Source organism: Callithrix jacchus, chromosome X, assembly GCF_049354715.1.
Source record: "Callithrix jacchus isolate 240 chromosome X, calJac240_pri, whole genome shotgun sequence".
Taxonomy (NCBI): Eukaryota; Metazoa; Chordata; class Mammalia; order Primates; family Cebidae; genus Callithrix; species Callithrix jacchus.
Genome location: NC_133524.1, coordinates 9,843,622 through 9,864,567, shown reverse-complemented (window position 1 = coordinate 9,864,567; position 20,946 = coordinate 9,843,622). Strand labels below are relative to the sequence as shown.

Here is a 20,946-nt window from a genome sequence, read left to right as displayed (position 1 = left end):
TGGCAAACCACGTTTCTGGCTTGAGTGATGGGACACTGGTGTGCTGTTCCTGTCTGCACAACATTTCCTAAGGCCAGTCCACAAGCACCTTCCTTCGTGGAAGGAGGGGCGTTTTGGGATAAAGAAGTTAAATTATTGACTAATGGAGACAAGACCCACGATTCTGGAAGAAATCAGAGAAAGAGAAGAGAAGTGCATGAGCTCTGTGTGTGCGCTGGGGGAGGACCTGCTCTATGAAAATGGTTTTTGACTTTTCAGGATGTGTCACATGCACCCCTCAGCCCAGGGTGTAAGGACTGCCCTCTGCACCAAGGTTCAAAGTGAAGTGCCATTGACAGCTATGTATTCCGTGGGGAGAAGTCTGCCTTTGTCTTCTGTGCCAAGAAAATTTTTGTGGGCAAATAACATGCAGCTTCGAATGTTCATGATTTATTACAATTACTACTTTTTATTGCAACTATTACTTCTTATGACAACTATGACTTTATTACAATAAAGTTAGGGTCAATCAGGGCGAGAGTCCCCATCCCTATAGGCTTATTGGCTAGAGATAAGGTAGATCATGTCCTGAGACACACAGAGAACAGGAAAAGATGTGGGAGTCAGGAAGCCTTTGGCCAAGCGCCAAACACCCTGAGTTCTAGGGGGAGATCCACCACTTTCCAGCCCTGGAATTGTGGGTCAGTTACGTGGCTGTTTTCTCATCTCTAAACTGAGTATAAAATCGCCCTTATGTCAAGGGGAGAGTGTAAGGAGTCAATGCTTTTATGGAGAGCCCAATGCACAGAAAATATCCAGTATGTGGGAGCTGGTATCTTACTCCCAAGAGTGACCTGAAAGGTCAATAGGAGAAGATCAGGGAAACAGACCTGCCTTACCCACGACCACTCAGGGCTCGACTTGTTGTCCTGGTTCATCAGCAATGTCAAGCACACAAGGTGGCACACATAAAGCACCCCCAAAAAGAACTACTACCAGAGGTCTGAGTTTAGGCATTCTTTTCTAGTACGTACAGCTGGAGACACAACCCGCATTCTAACACCTAACCGGTTTCCCGAACAGCATCCGTTTCCAGCCTCCGAGTTCTGAGAACTCCTGTGGATGTTTTCCAACTTCTCCAGTTCTAAAATAAAGGAGAGTTTTGGCAGCATTCACAGCTCCTCCTTGGCCCCAAACAGGAGGGGGAGGAGAGGGGAGTCTTAATTAGAGCAACTGTGTTTATTTTCTTGCCTGACCCAGCTTTGATTAAAGACACCTTCAATTAGGTTGATTTGAGGTGCTTGGAGTTGTGACTGCACAAAAAGGAAATAACCACCTTCCACTTCGGGTTAAAGCCACAACATTCTCTCACTGTGCTGCTTAAAGAAGGCAAAAAAGAAATTAGCATGGGCTGATGACATTTCTGAAGTTTCTCTGCAAAAGATAAGTAATTCAATATAAGGGATAATTTGGGGTTTAGAGCCTTCAAGAAACTGAAGGGGAAATTATTTATAGTCTTTCTTTTTTTTAAGCCTGGGTTTCAAGGTGACAAAAAGTCCTATTAATTCGCAGTTCCCTTCACAAAACAGTTCAGAATTCAGTCCCAGGAGAAATGGCTGTTTAAGAGTTTCATTTCATTGAGTATGTAGTGGGAGCATTGAATATGCCATCATTCTCTGGGAGAACACTGGCCCCAAACAACAAAATCTTAATTGCTGTTTTCATTATCTTAAAAAGTAGAATCACATGGGGCCTGCTGGAGAGCTGGTGCTGGTAGTTAAGGACAGAAAGGGCAAGTTTGTTTCTTGCCAAGAGGCCAGCAGTGTTCTGAAACAGCGAAGGAAGCACACACTGATGAAGGGGGCGTGTATTGTAGGAAGGGCAATGCAGGGAGCTCCTCTGACATCACTGGAGGGGAAGGTTTATCTTTCAGCCATTTGCCCTATTATGTAAAGATCTTTAAGATCTTCAAAAGCAGCCCTCTGTTTATGAAGGGACCTGAGAAAGTGAGTGTCATTTCTGCTGTTAGGCTGTTGGCGTCTGCGCGCTGGAAGAATCCATTGCTGGAAGGTATGGTCTGGACAAGGCTCAGGTCTTTGGGGCTCATCTCCATGCAGACTGAACCAAGCCAGGGCCAGTGGGAGATCTGCTTGAACTGACCTCAGCCTCCAAAGGGCACTTGTTTCTCCGAGTTGCTTCATGGAAATGAGCAAACTCTCTGCCCACTTGAAGGCAGCAGCTCTTGTTTTTTCTCTGCTCAGACATAAACGGAGTTTATTTTCATTTCACAATCAGCAGCCAGCTTAAGACGAAATTTTTAAATGTATGAAGTTTACATATAAATCCTAATACATCTTTCCTAATATCTGCCTGGGGAGCAGCTTATGTAGGAGCTGACACAGGCTCGTTTTCCCACTTTGCACGTCTTTTCATCCTATGTAATGGTAAAGAAGCCAATGTGTGCTTCTTGAAACAATTTCATTGTCCAGTGACAGCATGATGAAATAAATTGCAGTGAACACATACGGGAACTATCAGGCCGCCATGAAGATGACTTTGGAAAGCAATACATGGCATGTATTATACGCTAGCTAGGTATCAGCCATGAGGGCTATGTGCTCAATACAATCGATCTCACCAGTCATAACTCCCAGAGATAAATATGACCATTACTCTTATTATTACCTTTTCATAGGCTTAACAAATAAAGGCTTAGGGAAGATAACCAACTTAAATCCCAGTGAAGCCAGAATTTAAAGTTACGTTGCTTGACATTAAAGCTGTGCTCTCCCGCTGCAAGTTAAAAATTTCAAAGCTAGGTTAATGGAAAGATGTTTATGAGGCGTCCCACACTGGGTGGCAGGGGACGACAACAAACACAAAAGACCACTAGGGTTATAGTTTGACCCAAACTGTAGGAAAATACGTACAGAGGAAAAGTTTGGAGAGAAATTCATGAAAATATTTTACGTTGCTTGCTTTCTTTCATGTACTTCTCTCCACTTACCCAGGATCAGATATATAATATAAAGAGAAACACAGTTACCTCACGCACAGGAGAAATCCAATGTGTGCTGGATTCAGTTAAATTGAAACTTAAGTTCCCCAAGTACTGAAATAATACCCACTCAAAACACTGAAGAGAGAGAGATCCCCCTCCCATCTTCCCTCTGACATTTAGAATATGGTTCAATGGCATTTCAAAAAATATTGACTGATATAATGGCCACTGTGGAAAAATTCAGTTCCTCAAAATGTTCAACAGAGGTACCATATGACCCACTCCTAAATAAATGCCACAGAGAAATGAAACATATGTTCACACAAAAACTTGTATATGTGTGTTCATGACATCATTTTTCGTAACAGCCAAAAGGGAAATACAACCCAATTTCCAACAACTAATGCATGGATCAAACATGTTCTATCCATGGTCTATCCACACAATGGAATATTATTCTGACATAAAAAGAAATGATTCATGCCATAATGTACATGAACCTTGAAAACATTATACTGAGGGAAACAGCCAGTCAGAAAATTCAAATTCACTAATACATTACAAATTTTGTTTTCATTAACAGACTATACCTTTCAAATATTTAAGTGAAGTAATATTAAAATACTTATACATGTTTAATTTGTTAAAACAATCTACATATGCATATGTTTGGTTTTAACAAAAGTACTTCAAACAGTAAGCTGCTTACTTTAATGACATTTAAGTCTATCATTTTAGTTCTATTTGGTTCTCTTAAAACAGTAAATAAAAAAGCTTCCTCAAAATTCCATTTTATGCTTTAAAATTGCTCAAGTTCTATAGGGTTTTTCTTTAAAACCAAAAAGGCATTAGAGAAAGAGACAGAAAATTAAGTAACAAGTAAAATGAAACCAAAATCCCATGTACCAAAAGGTAGTAAGATAACTTAGGGGCACAGGTCTGTTTCAATTTGGGCCATGGGTTTCTCAACTCTTCACACCTGTGCACATACAACTGTTTGGTTCGCTGGTCAGGAAACCTTAGCATCTTACCAGATTTACAGTCATCTCCATGATCTTCTAATAAGTTTCAAAGTTAACTAGCAAATCAATTTGGAGACAGACACAAATCATTAAGAAACTAATAAAGCATAGAATTAAGATATAGGAGCCAAATAAAATCTGTACACATGTGCCCAATTATAATTAAGTTGTCTGCATAATTATACTTCATAATGTTGACAAGAGAGGTTGATTTTAGAAGGTGTCATCCTCACCTGGTAAGACCCAGAAAAACTTGTTACAGCTCATTCAGGATCCAAAATTCTCAGAAGGCAGGCCAGGCGCAGTGGCTCACACCTGTAATCCCAGCACTTTAGGAGGCCGAGGTGGGCGGATCACTTGAGCTCAGTTCGAGACCAGTCTGGCCAACATGGTGAAACCCTGTCCCTACTAAAAATATTTTAAATATTAACCAGCCATGGAGGTGGGCACCTGTAATCCCAGCTACTTGAGAGCCTGAGGCAGAAGAATCAGTTGAGCCCAGGAGGTGGGGGTTGCAGTGAGCCGAGATTGCACTCACTCCAGCCTGGGCAACAGAGCCAAGAGTCTCAAAAAAAAAAAAACCAACTTCTCAGAAGCCATAGTCAATTCCTCAATTGGAATTGACTATGCCGCTCATAATGATCGAATGGTGGCCTGTCTACTACCTTCAACCTTTAGCAAGGAGAAAGACCTGCCACTCCCCCTGAAAATATCATTTAAAACAGAAGGGGTTCTGTCTGGCAAAATGCAGTTCTGCTCCTCAAATGGGTTTCAGGTAGAAGGACAAGGATCCAATGGCATGCTGGGCTGCTTACCTTATGCTGATTTCATGTGTGGACCTGTGGACCAGCAGGCTTCCCAGCATCCGGTCACAGAAACAGTGAGGTGTCTGTGGGCACCAGCCTAGGGAGAAAGGTTTAAATAAAAGACTTAAAAAAATCACTGGGGTGTGTTTACCTTTCACCCCTCCGGTTCCTTTAGGTTTTTTCTTTATCCTAACTCAAACTTAACACATTTTATTGGTTCTTAATTTCTGATTTAGTTCATAGCAGAGATTGTAGGGTTTTGTTTGCAAAGTGAAAAAAGGAGAAATTAAAACTGGCCAGTCAGGCATTATTGCGCATGTAGAAGTTCTAAAATAGAAGAGTCTGAAAATAGATAAAATTAATATTAATTAGCTCAGCTATTGCTACTGCTATTACTTAATGATAATTTAAAGATTTAAATTAATTTTAAATTAAATTAAATTTAAAGATAAATAAAGGTTCCCTTGAAATATCATTGTTTTTGGAACAGGGCCTTATGCAGCTGATACGTGAACCTGTGCACACCCTTGGGAGAAGACAACATGCTTTAGACATACATTCCCCATCGCCTGGGCTAGCTTTCCAATAACTCTGGCAGCCACGTCTGTGTGCATATACCCAGTCTCGTGTGCTTAGAAAAACACAGAAATGGGGCAGAATCCTGTCTCCTTTGGCTCCCCTAAAATCAAGAAAACCAAAGGCACCTACTGACAGCTCAACTTTTCATTTACTCTTTGCAGACATTTCTGTTTCACAAGGGTTCCATTTGCACTGATTTATGAGGAAGCCAGGTTTATAGCTCATAAAATGATAATCCTTTATATCAAAAATTGTTTTTATTTTTTAGTCCCTATAAATACAGTCAACCATTTACCTAACGATATTTGGCTTATATAATTTATTTGGTTGTGAATGACTCCAGCTTCCTAGAGAGTATAAATTATCCTCTATCATCTACAAGTTCAAGAACTAAGGAAATTAAATGCCCACCATTTTCTTTAAATTCTTATTTAATAGTCTTAAGTGATAATAAAAAGGTAACAGGTTTAATATAGTTGAAGTCCACAAGTGAAGCTATGAGTGAAGGTGTTTCTTATTAGGGAGTTTATACAGAAACTCAAGTGTTTTAAGGAAATTATTCCCACTGAATCATGCTTATAGTTATGTTGCTTAAAGGAAGGAGATTGCAGGTTCACAGGCCCCTAAACTGCATTACAGTACATTGAAAACCAAAACCATAAGGATATTCAAGATCAAAGTAATAACCAGGGCAATTTGTACAAAATCTACGGCTGAAGTAAGATAATGAGAGTGAAACTAAATTCATCTGTAACTCTGAATAGAAATGAAAGGGGACCAGGGAAGCAGGCACAAAGGAATCTTGATTTTGCTTATAAAATATACTTTTAATTATGAAAAAAATATGCAGTGGAGATGATACAGGACACTACTCCTTATAGTGAGCTGGAGAGACCAAATTACTATTTTCAGGATTGGGTTATAAATTACCAGGGGAAAAAATAGCCTTATGATGAAATTGCTAAATATCATAAAGTATCAAAATATGAGCAGATGTCACCACAATAAGTTCCAAATTGCTTGTAAATTAAAACATTAAAACCCACAATAATTCAATAAGTAATTAATATACAAACAGCTCTTATTACAAGCTGTTCAGAAGAAAGCTTGCAATCAAATTCCTATTCTTTGGTCCAAAACAGATGGTAACCCACAAATAAGAGTCTTGAAATTTGAGATTATCTCTTATATATGTTGTTAAATTCAATAATTATAATTAACTTATCATCTGTGTGTGATCAGCACAAAAATAGGAATTATGACTCTGGTTAATAACATTCTTCTGGTTATGCAACATGTCAAAAATAATTAGTTGATTGCTAGAAACAATAAATTTAAATGAGAAATCAGACCTTCCAACACCTGGTCCTTACTGATTTTCCCATTATCAGTACACAAATAGAAACACAATAAACAGCCCTAGCAAGAAAGTTTACATATTGCCAAATATTTGTGTGAAATGCAAACGATTTTAACAAATGCCATATGCTCTTTGTTTTTACAACTAAATAAATGCTGATATGTGACAAATATAAAAGGGATTCTAATGTTCTGGTAGTCCTCTGCTCTTGGCGTGATGTGCCATGCATGTATAGTGACAGGCCCTTCACATTGAATGTGGAGAGGTTTTGAAGGGGCTCTCTAAGCTGATACAACACAGCATGGACCTGCTTTTCCATAGACAGTAGGTTAGAATAGAGCTTGTGGTGCTACATACATTTCTTCAAGAAACAGAAATCAAACACTGTAATCAAGTAAAATGCAAGATAATTTAGAAACTGCGAATCCACCAGCCCTGCTCCTCCCCAAAACACTTCTTTCTTTCAGTTGCACAAGCACACCTCATTTAGAGACCCCAGGTGTTCCACTACTAGGTTCTTGCCAATGGTAGGTGAGGAGAGCTGGGAAAGGATGTGCACAACTTGTGGTCATGGGGTTGTCTGAGAGCCTATCTGACCCTTAGCAAGGCAGGATCATAACACCAAAGGAACCTTGATTCCCTGATGCTCTTGGGGATTTGACGCCTACCTTCTGGGACTACTGTCTGCCTTTGTCTCGAATTGCTGTATTTTGATGTTTAGCCTATTCCCTAAGTAGAATACAGAATCCCTGGGCGATGATATCCGTTTTCCTCATGGTATCCTGTGTTTCCTTCCATCACATCATCCATAACACACATTACAGCTTTCCTACCTGAACAGGATGAAGAGTCCTGTCTTCTTTAAGTTCATTTCTACGGTCCAGGCTTGACAGGTAACATATACTTCATAAATGTTAGCTTAATAAAGGAATGATGTACAGTACATCACCAATCAAAACGTTATAGTAGCTGATCACACACATTAATATAGATTTCGGAAGTCTTCAACACATTCATTTCTTCATGATGTCTGCCTTAATTCTATTGTGAAAAATCAGAAGAAAATGCAGCATTTTCACATGGATATTGGAATTCAGAAAAGTTGCTGTGGAGTTATTTTTCTTGGCGTCTTTGAGGATGTTCTTGGGGGAAGCACGGAAATTTCAAGAGGTAGTTTAAAAGAAAAGGACACAGAATGATCTGTTATTGTTTTCCAGTGCTCTATCTCCAAGTGCAAGCACCAGTTATCACTTCATTGGTGTCTGTATTTATGAGTAGAAAGTCTGCATATTTCCTTGAACTGGTGTCTCACCAACAGTGTCATTTCAATGCTCAAGGTGTCTGGAAATAGACCTAGGCATATGTGAGCCATTCACATACAGTTCATTTTCCACCTTTTAATTCTTCACACAACTATTGTTTCATAGAGCCGAAGGGTTACAAAGGTCCCGCCAAATGTTGTCCAAACTCAACAGCACCCTCAGCTAAGTTTCATCCTGTATGCAAATCAGCTGGTTTGTTCTCATTCAATTATAAATCCTGTATATCATCTTTCAATTGTGCTTTGTGAATTTCTCTGCAGATTTGTAACACCACTGTAAGGGATTTTTAAATCGAATATAAGAAATAATGATCTAAAGCACTGAGAGACTCTTAAATACTATGTTTTCAAATTTAGAAAGGGGCATTCCTCGAAAGCAGTCATTTTGAGAAATTATATTCTTTTCCTTTCAGGAAAGAATTAGCAACTTTAAAGACTTCCCTTTTCATGGAGCCTTCAGAACCCGTTCACCTAAGAAAAACCAGAACATCAAACCTCAGGCCTAAGATAGACATTCCCCTGAACCCTACATGGTTGTTTTGTTTGTTTGTTTGTTTTGCTTTCAGTTGGGATAAGAATAACAACATAAAATTAACCATTTTATTATTTCTTTTAAAAAATTTATTTTTTAAAATAGAGATGGGGGTCTCGATATGTTGCCCAGGCTGGTCTTGAATGCCTGGCTTCAAGTGATGCTCCTACCTCAGCCTCCCAAAGTGCTGGGATTACAGGCGTTAGCCACCGAGTCTGGACAGACTAAAGTGTACAATTTAGTGGTACGTGCAGATGTTAAGCAGCCACCACCTATATCAAGTTCCAAACCGTTTTCAATCACCTGTAAAGGAATTCTGGTGCCCACTTAGCAGTTACTCCCATTCCCTCCACCCCCAGGCCAGGTGACCACAGAATGCTTTCTGGCTCTATGAATCTCCCTATTTGGGGCACTAAATGAGATCATACAATCTGTGACCTCCCGCATCTGGCTTCTTTCGCTGAGCATGTTTTCCTGATGCATCCATGTTGTAGCATGTCCCAGGGCTTCACACTATGCTACTGTGTGGGGCTGGACCACATTGTTTTTCCAGGCAGCAGCTGACAGGTACCTGGCTCTGGTCAACCATGCTGCCGTGAACATTCGTGTCCTTGGGGTATCTGGCTAGCAGTGGAATTGCCTGGCATTGTTCTGCCTTTCTCCTTCTTTACCTGAGTCTCCTCCTCCCCAGGAATGAAAGGTGAACAGGACGGGCGGAGGGATGCCAAGCTGCAGTGAGCCAGGACCCGGGGAAAGGAGCAGATGGCCTAGGGCCAGCAGGCAGGGGGGCCAACAAAGGGGATGGTCGCACAAGGAGGAGCCTGGAGCCTGCCCATGTAAGAGCCATAGCCAGCAACGACTACATGCCAGAACCCTGCTTGGCCAGCACTGCAGGGGTGCACACGCTCACTACCTGGCTGCCACTGTAGACTGAGCATTCCTCTACATAGATCAAATCTCTACCAACCATTTGCCCAGTGACAACAAAGGATGTGCCATTTTCTGCTTGGAGCAAACAAAGTTACCTTCTCACTCAGAAGCACATGTATTACACATGTAATCCCAAATAAAAGCATGTGATTGGCATCACGTTTCTGTATTTTCATACAGTGTTTTGGGGCAGGGTGATGGTGCCCACCCCCACCCCCATCTCCCAGGAGATATTAGGCAATGTCTGGAGATATTTTGCAGTGTCCCAACTGGAAGTGGAGGTGCTACTGGCATCTCTTGATAAAACAGAATCAAAATTGTTTTTAAAAATTCCTTCAGGTACTCATGGAGAGGCCAACATCGTACAGCACTGAGGCCCCCTGCCTACAGCCATACCAACTCAGCAGCCACGGGAGAGAGGTGCCGGGACACAGCCCCTCCAGCCCCTGTCCCGCCTTCAGGTGGGCGAACACCTTGCCTGGAGCCTTGAGAGACCCCACACTGGTATCACTCAGCTAACTGAGGCCAGCACTCCTGGCCTTCAGAATCTAACACCTTGTCACAGGCAGGCGGGAAACATACCTGGGCATGGGACCTTCTCAGCCAGTGCCTCATCAAATGGGGTAATAATTTGCAGAGGTGTTGCCAGGAAAAATGAGAACCAAGTGACTGAACTTGGAAGCCAAGCAACTGGAGGTTTAAAGTAAGTAGGGGAGTGTTTGCCAAGACCTGCTCTTCAGAGCGCTGCTTCTCAGGCTGTTTAGTAGATGTTTAGAATGTGTCATCTGAAAAATGGCTCCACACTTCACAACAATTAGTAACACTGGATTAAATAAAGTTATTAGAAAATAATAGGCTGGCAGTGGCTCATGCCTGTAATTGCAGCACTTTGGGAGGCCGGATTGGGAGGATCACTTGAGGCCAGGAGTACAGGATCAGTCTGGGCAACATAGCAAGACCCTGTCTCTATTAAATAATAATAATAGCTAACACATATATTGCACCTACCTGTCCATGCCTGGCTCTCTTCTGAGAGCTCTGAGCTTGTTTGATCCATCTAATTAATAATTTTAAATAATTAATGTGCTTAGCACACTAAGTGCTTCTACAGCAAGTACTGTGTCCAAAGACAGTAGGGGTTTCCATGCGTACAGAAGCGTGTGAGGGAGTGCTGTTACCAACCCATTCTCACACAGAGGGAACAGAGGCACTGACACACAGCTGCCTGTCCAGGTCCCAGGGCTGGGGCTTGGCAGAGCTGGGCTGTGAATGCTTGCAGACCAGCTCCAGAGTCTGCAGTCGTCACCATGAGGTTCTGCTGCCTTTTAATTTGCTGCAGAGTTTGCTAAAAGCTTTGATAAGCTATTGTGAGGCATGAGTGCAAAGATGAAGAATTTAGGATTTATTGTGAATCCCCCTCCCACAACCTCACGGTGCATCTTCACTACCCTATCCCAGGCTGTATCAGCCAGTTGCGCATCTGTGCAATAAATGTCCAGTCGGTCCTCATAATTTCCTCACAGCTCTGGGCTGCATGTATCCTGGGCAGCGCACATCCTGTGACCCTCTCCGCCCTACCTTACTGCTAATGGACTTGTCCAGCGGTCTAAATGCCCATGCAGATGAGGATACTCCAGGCTCAATATACTAGGGCTTGCCCGACAATCCCAGATTTCTCTATGAAAGACATCTCCACATGTGGAAATTCTAAAGATACTTTTCTCACTGACTCTGAATACCCCAGTCGCTAAACATTCTAATAATCTGAGATTTTACTGTTAGAAGACTATGTGTTCTCCAATGTATATTTTTAAAAGACTCTGCAAGCTTGAAATCTAAAGATGACAGTACTTGACTAAAATGAATGCAAGTGTGCCAAGATGGTAATGACTTCTAAAAATACACGTTGCTTTTAATATCATAATAGTGTCAAGAAGCAGGGCAGTTCTGCGTGAGCCTCATCCACTGGGAATCAAAATCGGGCCAGCATCCTCATTTCTCTTTCTACTCACAAAACTATGAAGATGAGTATGGGGAGGCAGAAAGTCACAATGCATTCATTATTTCCTCATAGCTTACCATCTCATCTTTTTTCTTTTTAAATTCACTTTTAGAATATTCTTTTATTTTTTTTTTGAGATGGTGTTTTGCTCTCGTTGACCAGGCTGGAGTGCAATGGCATATTGGCTCACCGCAACCTCCACCTCTTGGGTTCAAGCAATTCTCCTGCATCAGCCTCCCGAGTACCTGGGACTACAGGCATGTGCCACCATGTCCAGCTAATTTTGTATTTTTAGTAGAGATGGAATTTCTCCATGTTGGTCAGGCTGGTCTCAAATTGCTGACCTCAGGTGATCTGCCTGCCATGGCCTCCCAAAGTTCTGGGATTACAGGCATAAGCCACCATGCCTGGCCCACTTTTCGAATATTCTTTATCTAGGTGGATTATTTTTTGCCACTGTGGTAAACCTCCGCCCTTCTTTTTTATGTGCGCTCCTCAGAGGGAACTCCGAAGAATCCCTTTCCCTTTTAAAGTTATATTTATGACATAGAAAAAACGTTTTGTATTATTTTCTTAACAATCAATGACCAATTTTGCACACAAATTCCTTAGGCCTAACCTTTAATGTTCTTTAAAAATAAGCATATATAAGCAAACTAGAAAGCTATAAATTAAAATCGAAGAACATCTTAAAAGAGTTTTCTTTTAAAACCAAGTCTGCATGATTAAATGATAAAAATTACTTGTCTCATGTCTACAGAAGAAAACTAGAGTTTGAATGTTTTTGAAATTAACATTTCAGTACTGCCATCTGTAAATGGTAAGCCTGGGTATGCCATCAATTTCCCTTTAGTGTATCCATGGATCATTACTGTACAAAATGAGAGAGACAGATTGTGGTAATAGCTTTTATAGCTGAAACAAGGAAAAAAGGTTACTACTGGAGCACGCCCATAAAGCTGCTGGTTAGGCAGGCAATTATTACTGATATCCCTTCCACAAGCTAATCGTGTTTGCATACTCTCTACGCAATACCAGGCAAATGCCAAGTTGCTTTCTGGTAACCCAGTTCTGAAAGGTCCAAGGAGCCAATATGGAGTTATAAAAATATGTCAAAATAATAAACACTGGTTTTCATCAGCGTTTCCCTAACTGGGTTTAGTGTTCATTAATAAAACACTAGTACTGAGAGATGATAAAATATGTTACTTAAAACACATTTTGGCTGGGCACAATGGCTCATGCCTGTAATCCTAGCACTTTGGGAGGCTAAGGTGGGTGGATTACTTGAGGCCAGGAGTTCAAGACCAGCCTGGCAAACATAGCAAAACCTCATCTCTCCTAAAAATACAAAAAAATTAACTGGGCATTGTGGCATGCTCCTGCAGTCCCAGAAACTCAGAAGGCTGAGGCATGAGAATTGCTTGAATTCAGGAGGTGGAGGTTGCAGTGAGCTAAGATCGCAGCCATTGTACTCCAGCCTGGGTGACAGAGCCAGACTGTCTCAAAAAAAACACAAAAACCAAAAACGCATTTTAAGGATTTCAAGATCAAATAAAGTTGCAAAACTCTTAGTTAAGAAAAGTAAAACAGATTCAAAAAGCTAAACAAACCCCAAGCAGGATAAACAGCATAGCAAACCCCAACAAGACACAGTCAATTTCTTGAAAAGCAGTGACAAAAAAGAAACTCTAAAAAGCAGCCAGAAAAAAATCCAAAAATTATGTCCAGAGGAAAAATGATAGTAAAACCCACAAATTTCTTGTCAAAAACTGCAAGGCAGAAAACAATGAAATCTTTAAAGAATTAAGAGGATGTATCAGTGCAAAATCCTACAATCGGATGAAAGATCTTTCAAAAAACGATGGCAAAATAAAGATTTTATCAAACAAACAAAAGCAGAGAGAATTCACTGCCTGCAGACTCGCATTACAAGACAGACGGAAGGGAGTCCATGAAGGGGAAGAAAAACTTCATATGGAAAATGCAGATTCCCACAAAGAAATGATGAGTAGCAGAAATAGTAAATACAAAGATAAATATAAAAATATTTTCTTCTCTTTAAAAGAATTATTTTCCATGTAATTGATTACTTACTGCAAGATTAATAACTATATATTATGATATTTGTAACATGTATAAAATGTAGCACAAACAACTAAGAATGGAGGAGAATGAAAGCACATTGTTGTAAGGTTCTTTTATTGAAGTAAAATATCTTTCAAACTTAGATTGTGATAAGGTTAAACATGAAAATTGTCAGCATAGAGTAACATCCTAAAATACAAAGCAGTGAGTTATTGCTAATAAGCTCACTGAAAAGCATAGTCACGAAAAAGTCCCAATTTATGCAAAAGCACACAGGAACAGAGAAAAAAGGAAACACAGAGTAAGTGGTACAAAAAGAAAACAAATAGCAGGTGGCAAATGGTGAAACCACTGCAGCAAAAAAGGCTGAGACAGGAACAGAAGCCACTGCGGTTTACTGGAGGGTGGAGAGCGCAAGGAGGGAGAGGAGCAGAAAAGATAACTATTGGGTACTAGGCTGAGTACCACGGTGACAAAATAATCTGTACAACAAACCTCCCATGACATGAGTTTACCTACGTTACAAACCTGCACATGTACCCCTGAACCTTAAAGTTCAAAATAAATAAATAAATAAAAGGCTGAGACTGTGAAACTGGATTTAAAAAGCCAGAGTCTTCTCTATGCTGTCTATAACAAACCTACTACTTTGAACACATGTATATTCTGTTACTGAATATATGTATGTATATTATCCATATATCTCATATATGTTATATATTGATTATATGTCATGATATATAGTTTTTGAAAATATGAACAGCCAGTCCTCTGTATCCACAAGTTCTGCATCTAAGGATTGAAAATATTTTTAAGGCCAGGTATGGTGGCTCATGCCTCTAATCCCAGCACTGTGGGAGGCTGAGGCATGAGGACTGCTTGAGGCCAGGAGTTCGAGACCAGCCTGGGCAACATGATGAAACCCAGTCTCTACAAGAAATATAAAAATTAACTGGGCATGGTGGCTCACACCAGTAGTCCCAGCTACTTGGGAGGCTGAGGTGGGAGGATCGCCTGAGCCTGGGAGGTAGAGGCTGCAGTGAGCCGAGCAAGACCCTGTGTCAAAAGAAGAAAAAAGAAGGAATGAAAAATATTAAAAAATACAATAAACATTATTTTAAAAACAATATAACAATTATTTACATAGTATTTACATTGTATTAAGTATTCCACGTAATCTATGATTTAAAGTTTACAGGAGGATGTGCGTAGTTTATATGCAAATAGGACACTATTTTATATCAGAGACTTGTGCCTCCCTGGATTTTGGTATCTGCAGGGGTCATGGAAACAAATCCCCATGGATACTAAGGGATGACTATATTCTATTCAGCTTACAGTTCTCTTCCTTTGCAACTTCCCCCATTCCTTACCTCCTCAGGGAACCTATGGAAGGTATTTCGGAGGTAAAGAAAACATAAAAGAAGAAACAAAACATTGAGTGATTCCTGGACACTAAGTGCAGATGCCTTTGGTAGAGAATTCATAAGTGAACTCAACACCACACGATAATGCTGGTCTGTTGGAAGGAGACTGGAGATAGCCAGACATGAGGCCCCTCCAGGAGACAGAGCATCATCAAACTGAGGTTGCCGTTCAGGTGTTCACTTAAAACACCTTTATGGGACTTCGGGATACACTGAACCCTGTATTAAATTCTCTAGAAGATAACACCAGGAAGTAATGGGCCCTGCTCATGAGGACATGTTAGAGCCAAGGAAGTGCTTGGACGGGCAGAGCAGACATGCAAGGAAGGGCGGGACTGGCTTTCCAGAAGGCTCCCCACTTAGCCCCATCCTACCCCTCACTCCCCACACAAACGGCTATCAGCTATCCCAATGCACTCCACACTCCCTTCCCATGTAATCCTAGTACAGTGTGTTTCTTGAGGAACCCTCTTAAAACTCTGGCCTCAATAGCCTACATGCCACTGCCACATTCTATCGAATTTCTTCAACTTGAATGCTGCTACCTTTTTTTAATCAAAGAAAACTATGGTGTTTTGCATCTTTCATGAACAAGTACATGAGTCAGGCATTTTAATAAATACACCCTGGTACACGTTACGTGCATCTGATATGCAGAGAAACACAGAGATACTCCCTAAAAGCACTAAATAAAGTTGAAATATTCACTGTGCTCTCTATACCAATTTGTCTTTTTTGGCTATGCTGTTTACTATCCTCCCCCTTTCTGAAATTGAGCTTAACAGATGGGAGATATACCTAGATATGGCAACAGAAGGGGAGAAAGTTCCAGAACCATGGAGCAGTGGTAGGCACACGTTTTCTCTAAAGGGCCAAATAACAAGGATCTTGGACTGTGCAGCCATCGTGGTCATGTGTACCTGGAAGGCACTGGCAAGCTGTAAACAAATGGGTGTGTTTATGCAAACAGAGTGTATGTGTCCCAATAAAACTGTCTACAAAAGCAGGCTGCCAGCCAGCTGGCCTATGTGCAGTAGTCTGCTGAGCCCTGCCTCGGAGCAATATCATATTAGATTGATTAAGCGGTGCACCCCAACACGTTACTAAAGTAGAGCAGATAACCAATATCATCAATGTAACCCCAGACAACTAACATGCAGAAGAAGAAGTGCCTTATTCCAGAAGTACAGCAGGTCTGACCTGGTTACTTAGAATGGCCATGCTGACAGGCCCACAGGTGCCTAAGGGCAACCTTGGCACAGGTTTTGGTCCCTGGATGCTCTCACAGCTGCCACCAGGAGTCCTTGGGGCATGGAACATCACTTTTTGTTAAGCTGATGCTTTAAGAACACAAGCGCAAAACGCCTCATAAAAACATCCAAGTCTGCCAGGTAGAGTGGGACATGCCTGTAATCCCAGCACTTTGGGAGGCCGAGGCTGGTGGATCACCTGAGGTCAGGAGTCTGAGACCAGCTTGGCCAACATGGAGAAACCCAGTCTCTACTAAAGATAGAAAAATTAGCCAAGTGTGGTGGCACAGGCCTGTAGTCTCAGCTACTTGGGAGGCTGAGGCAGGAGAACTGCTTGAACCCAGGAGGTGGAGGTTACAGTGAGCTGAGATCACACCATTGCACTAGCTTGGGCAACAGAGCAAGACTCCATCTCAAAAAAAAAAAAAAAAAAGTCCAACTCTTCTGAGTCTTCATTATGTGAAGTTGGACAGACTAGTGTTGTCAGTTTGGAAATGACATCTTTAATTTTTTTAAATCGCTATTAAAATTATAGAAGTTATGCATGTTCATTGGGGAAATTTTAAGTGGTTCTCAAGCAGGGGTGATTTTGCCCCCAAGGGGGCATTGTGCAATGTCTGGAGACACTTTTGGTGGTTACCAAATGGAGAGGGTGCTGCTGGCATCCAGTGGGGGATGCCCAGGGATGACGCTGAACCTCCTATGGTTCCCCAGGATGGACCTACCACAGATCGTTCTCCAGCCCTGCCTGTCAATAGTGCCACAGTTAAGAAACCCTAGTGTAAAAGGAAAACATGAAAAGTCTCCTAACTCTTTCCAAGTCCTGTCAGTCTTAATGCACAGGCAGCCTGTTCTAAGTGTCTTCCACAAGTTTAATATAAGTATATTCTAACTTTTAACACAAACGTAGCATCTTTTTAATTGAGTCATGAGAACCACATATCAACTGTTTTCATTCCTAAAATTCTTGAACAGCAAGGCTGGTTAGGCTTCATCTAAATACAGTAACTCCTCACCTTCTCATTCAAAAAGGAAGTATCTGTTGAATGTTATGTCCATTATATAACTGAACCATCACATCAGCCCCACTTGTTCTCATTTTGTAGATAAAAAGACTGCTTTCTGAAGAGTATGAATGAACTGGCTTCACCGCTAACAAGTGCTAGGATTTGAACCCCGAGTTCTGGCTTCATGTTGAGTGCTCTCATTGTTTTAGACAAAAGCAATTCACAATTTACACTAATTTAGATTGAAGTGGGTAGTAACGTACTATTGCACAATGAGAATAAACAGGAATCGGGCAACCGAAACATAATTATTGGGGAAGTCTTAGAAACAATTTGCATATGTATAATGTACCCATCATAAATCATTCTAACCCCTTCATTCTGGTATCCTTTAACACTTAGTTGGTGTGAAATTTATGCAGTCACTTGGATTGTACCTACAAACAACTGCCTTCAATTAATCTTTGGATTTTCTATGATGCTTTTTTCCTGATTCAGGTAAGTCTTCGCTATAGCTAGTCCACAGTGTCTACAATACTGCAGCTAGAACAAAAGTGAGTCATTATGGGGTTTTGCTTTTCACTCACATGTACATCTCTCTCACTAAGTAAAATTCAGATTCATAGGTTCTTAGATTAACACTTAATATCTTATTTATAGATGAGAAGACCAAGCTCCATGAACACCAAGTGTATTGGTCATTCTTCTCATCAAGAAAGCAACAGACTGCATGGTCAGACGAGTGAATGAATTTCACTTCTGATCTGTAGAATTCAGTTAACTTTTCGAGAATGAAGCCTGTGCAATTTCCAGATATCCTGATTACTGTTAAAATCGATTCATTATTGGTGGATCCTGCCTTCAATATGTAAATGCTTCCCTAGTTGCATTACAGCTACCAGAAACTTGCAAAACAACTCACAACAATATTCCTAATATAAATGACTATAGAATCCTAGTTAAATACATACAATGCTTCTGAAAAGTGTGGAACCTTACATCAGGCCTCATTTTGTGTGATTACAACTGCTGAATAGGAATATTTTTCAATTCATAAAATAAATGTTGCCACCCTTATAAAAATTCTGTTCCTCAGTGCCCTTTCTTGTTATGCGACACTGATTAACTAGAATATACTCAAGGTGTGGGTGACGTTCGATCCCCTAAAAACCAGGGCCCTGGAAGACATGCAGTTTGGCTCTCTCTGATATGACAGCTAAATCATGAGGGTTTCTTCTATCTGGCTTTTATGTGGCTGAATAGCAATGATGCTGCTTTTATGCCCACGGGCCATGGCCACAAAAAGGCAGTTTAGAGCATGAAATCATCAGGAAAGCAAACACTTCAGGCATTTCACTTGAAGCAAGACCAAGAAATCTATGTTTCATTAAAAAACACTTCTACCATGATGAAGCACTTGGACACAAACCCTGTGAGGCGGGCAGGTATTGCTGTCCTCTGTAAAATAACAGCACAGGCCATGCAAGGACACTACACCGCATGGGTGACAGCCATTGCAGGGTCTAGCATTACCTCTGTCAATAAGACTTCTGTGTCTGCTATCAGAAAGGACTACTGAATCTCAAAACAGAAAAAGAGAGCTCAAATTTAAAAAATTTCCGGCCGGGCGTGGTGGCTCTTGCCTATAATCCCAGCACTTTGGGAGGCTGAGGTGGGTGGATCATGAGCTCAGGAGTTAGAGACCAGCCTGGCCAATATGATGAAACTCCATCTATACTAAAAATACAAAAACTAGCCAGGCATGGTGGTGGGCATCTGTAATCCTAGCTACTTGGGAGGCTGAGGCCGGAGAATTGCTGGAACCCAGGAGGTGGAGGCTGCAGTAAGTCAAGACCACGCCATTGCATTCTAGCCTGGGCCACAGAATGAGATTTTGTCTCAAGAAAAAAAAAAAATCAAATGTCAAATATTTTTGCTGACTGGTGATCAGAATTTCCAAACTACCAGGGGACTCTGATGGTCTCCTTTGACTTTAGTGTCTGGGCGTGGGATGCTGAGGTTACCAAAAAAACATATGGAACCTCATCTTACCAGATCAGAAATGTGTATGTTCAAGGATATTATGGTGCAAAGAGACACATGCAACATGTGTGTCATGCTTCATGTTACATGAGTTTAGCCTTCCCAAACACCCTGACCTGCCTACATCACCATCCCCTTATATCTCAAAGACAAGGAGACCTTTCGATACATTGCCAGGGGGACTGGAATCCAGGAATAATCCAGGTGCTCTGACCCTAAGTCTCATCAGCTTCCTGTTACACCACATGATCTATCTTAAAATAAAAAATACACACAACCCAAAAAAGGCAACTTATTCTTCTATTAGTTTGCATTTTCTTTGATCTCACCTATATCTTGTTTGTACATCTCAACCACACAGTACTTACAGGCAGTGTAAGTCATCTTTCTCTTCTCCAGATTCCAGTATGGCCTTGTTTTCCAGAAATTGTACTCTAACAATGCAAGCTAGCAAACTCTGTGAAGCAGCACGATCGTGGAGTGAGGCTGTCCTCAGCTAACCCCAGAATTTCTTGCTGAGTGCTGTGTGTTCCCAGTCAATAACTTAACCTCTCTGTGCCACTAAGTGAGCACAGTGCTATATAGTTCCACTGTATGAATTCACATATTCAAATACAGGTAAAGCCATACATATAGACTTGTAAAAAACAATATAATCATACAGCGAGAATAGCTAAACTCACTGGTCATTGGAATACTGCTGTGTTCCTTTTGTTCTATTAATATTCTCAGACCTTAAAAGCAAACATAAAAGCAAGATGAAACTTTCATGTATTTTTACCATAATTTAACATATAAAAATTTAAAAACTGGCCAGGCACGGTGGCTCAAGCCTGTAATCCCAGCACTTTGGGAGGCCGAGGCAGGTGGATCACGAGGTCAAGAGATCAAGACCATCCCGGTCAACATGGGGAAACCCCATCTCTACTAAAAATACAAAAAATTAGCTGGGCATGATGGCGTGTGCCTGTAATCCCAGCTACTCAGGAGGCTGCGGCAGGAGAATTGCCTGAACCCAGGAGGCGGAGGTTGCGGTGAGCCGAGATCGCGCCATTGCACTCCAGCCTGGGCAACGAGAGCGAAACTCCGTCTCAGAAAAAAAAAAAAAAAAAAAAAATTTAAAAACCAAGATGAACCTGTAGACATTTTCACCAGTCCCTCCCAAAAGGATAAATTTGAGCCATTTCTTTAAAAGGAACTTAAAATAATCATACAAATAAAAGTTTCTAGTGAGTAAAGCTGTAGTTTCAAAGGGAACATACTATTTATCTGTGGCTTTCTTTAACAGAAACGTATTATTTGGTTTTCAAACTGAATTTTTTAAATGAGCAAAAGTGTGTTTGAGAAAGGAAAAATGAAAAAGGTCAGATGAGAAAGAAATTCAGACTAGATTGAGCCCTAGCAGATGTTAAAATTCTTCAAGTTTTTGTTTTTGTAAAGAGAACACTGAAATATGTTAACAGCTTCCACATTTAAGTGGCATTGTACTTGCCACATTTAGTTATATGCATACCTTAACAACATCTTCACGTCATATTTCCCAAATCCCGCCTTTCTCTTTTCTACTATTCCCACTTTAATAGGAAGCAGGCTGCTTCT

At 40.9% G+C, this 20,946-nt stretch overlaps 1 protein-coding gene across 6 annotated transcripts in view; it reads right to left on the bottom strand.

Moving 5' to 3' along the window:
- TBL1X (transducin beta like 1 X-linked) overlaps positions 1-20,946 on the bottom strand; it is a 250,659-nt gene that overhangs the window by 70,420 nt on the left and 159,293 nt on the right. For 4 of the 6 annotated variants that reach the window (XM_035288995.3, XM_078362494.1, XM_017968412.4 and 1 more), the window contains exon 2: positions 4,818-4,905. The gene's annotated coding sequence lies outside the window, so the exon portion shown is untranslated. Of the gene's footprint in view, positions 1-4,235; positions 4,411-4,817; positions 4,906-20,946 lie in introns of all 6 variants that reach the window. The other 2 variants (XM_054251217.2, XM_054251216.2) reach the window with 1 other exon arrangement.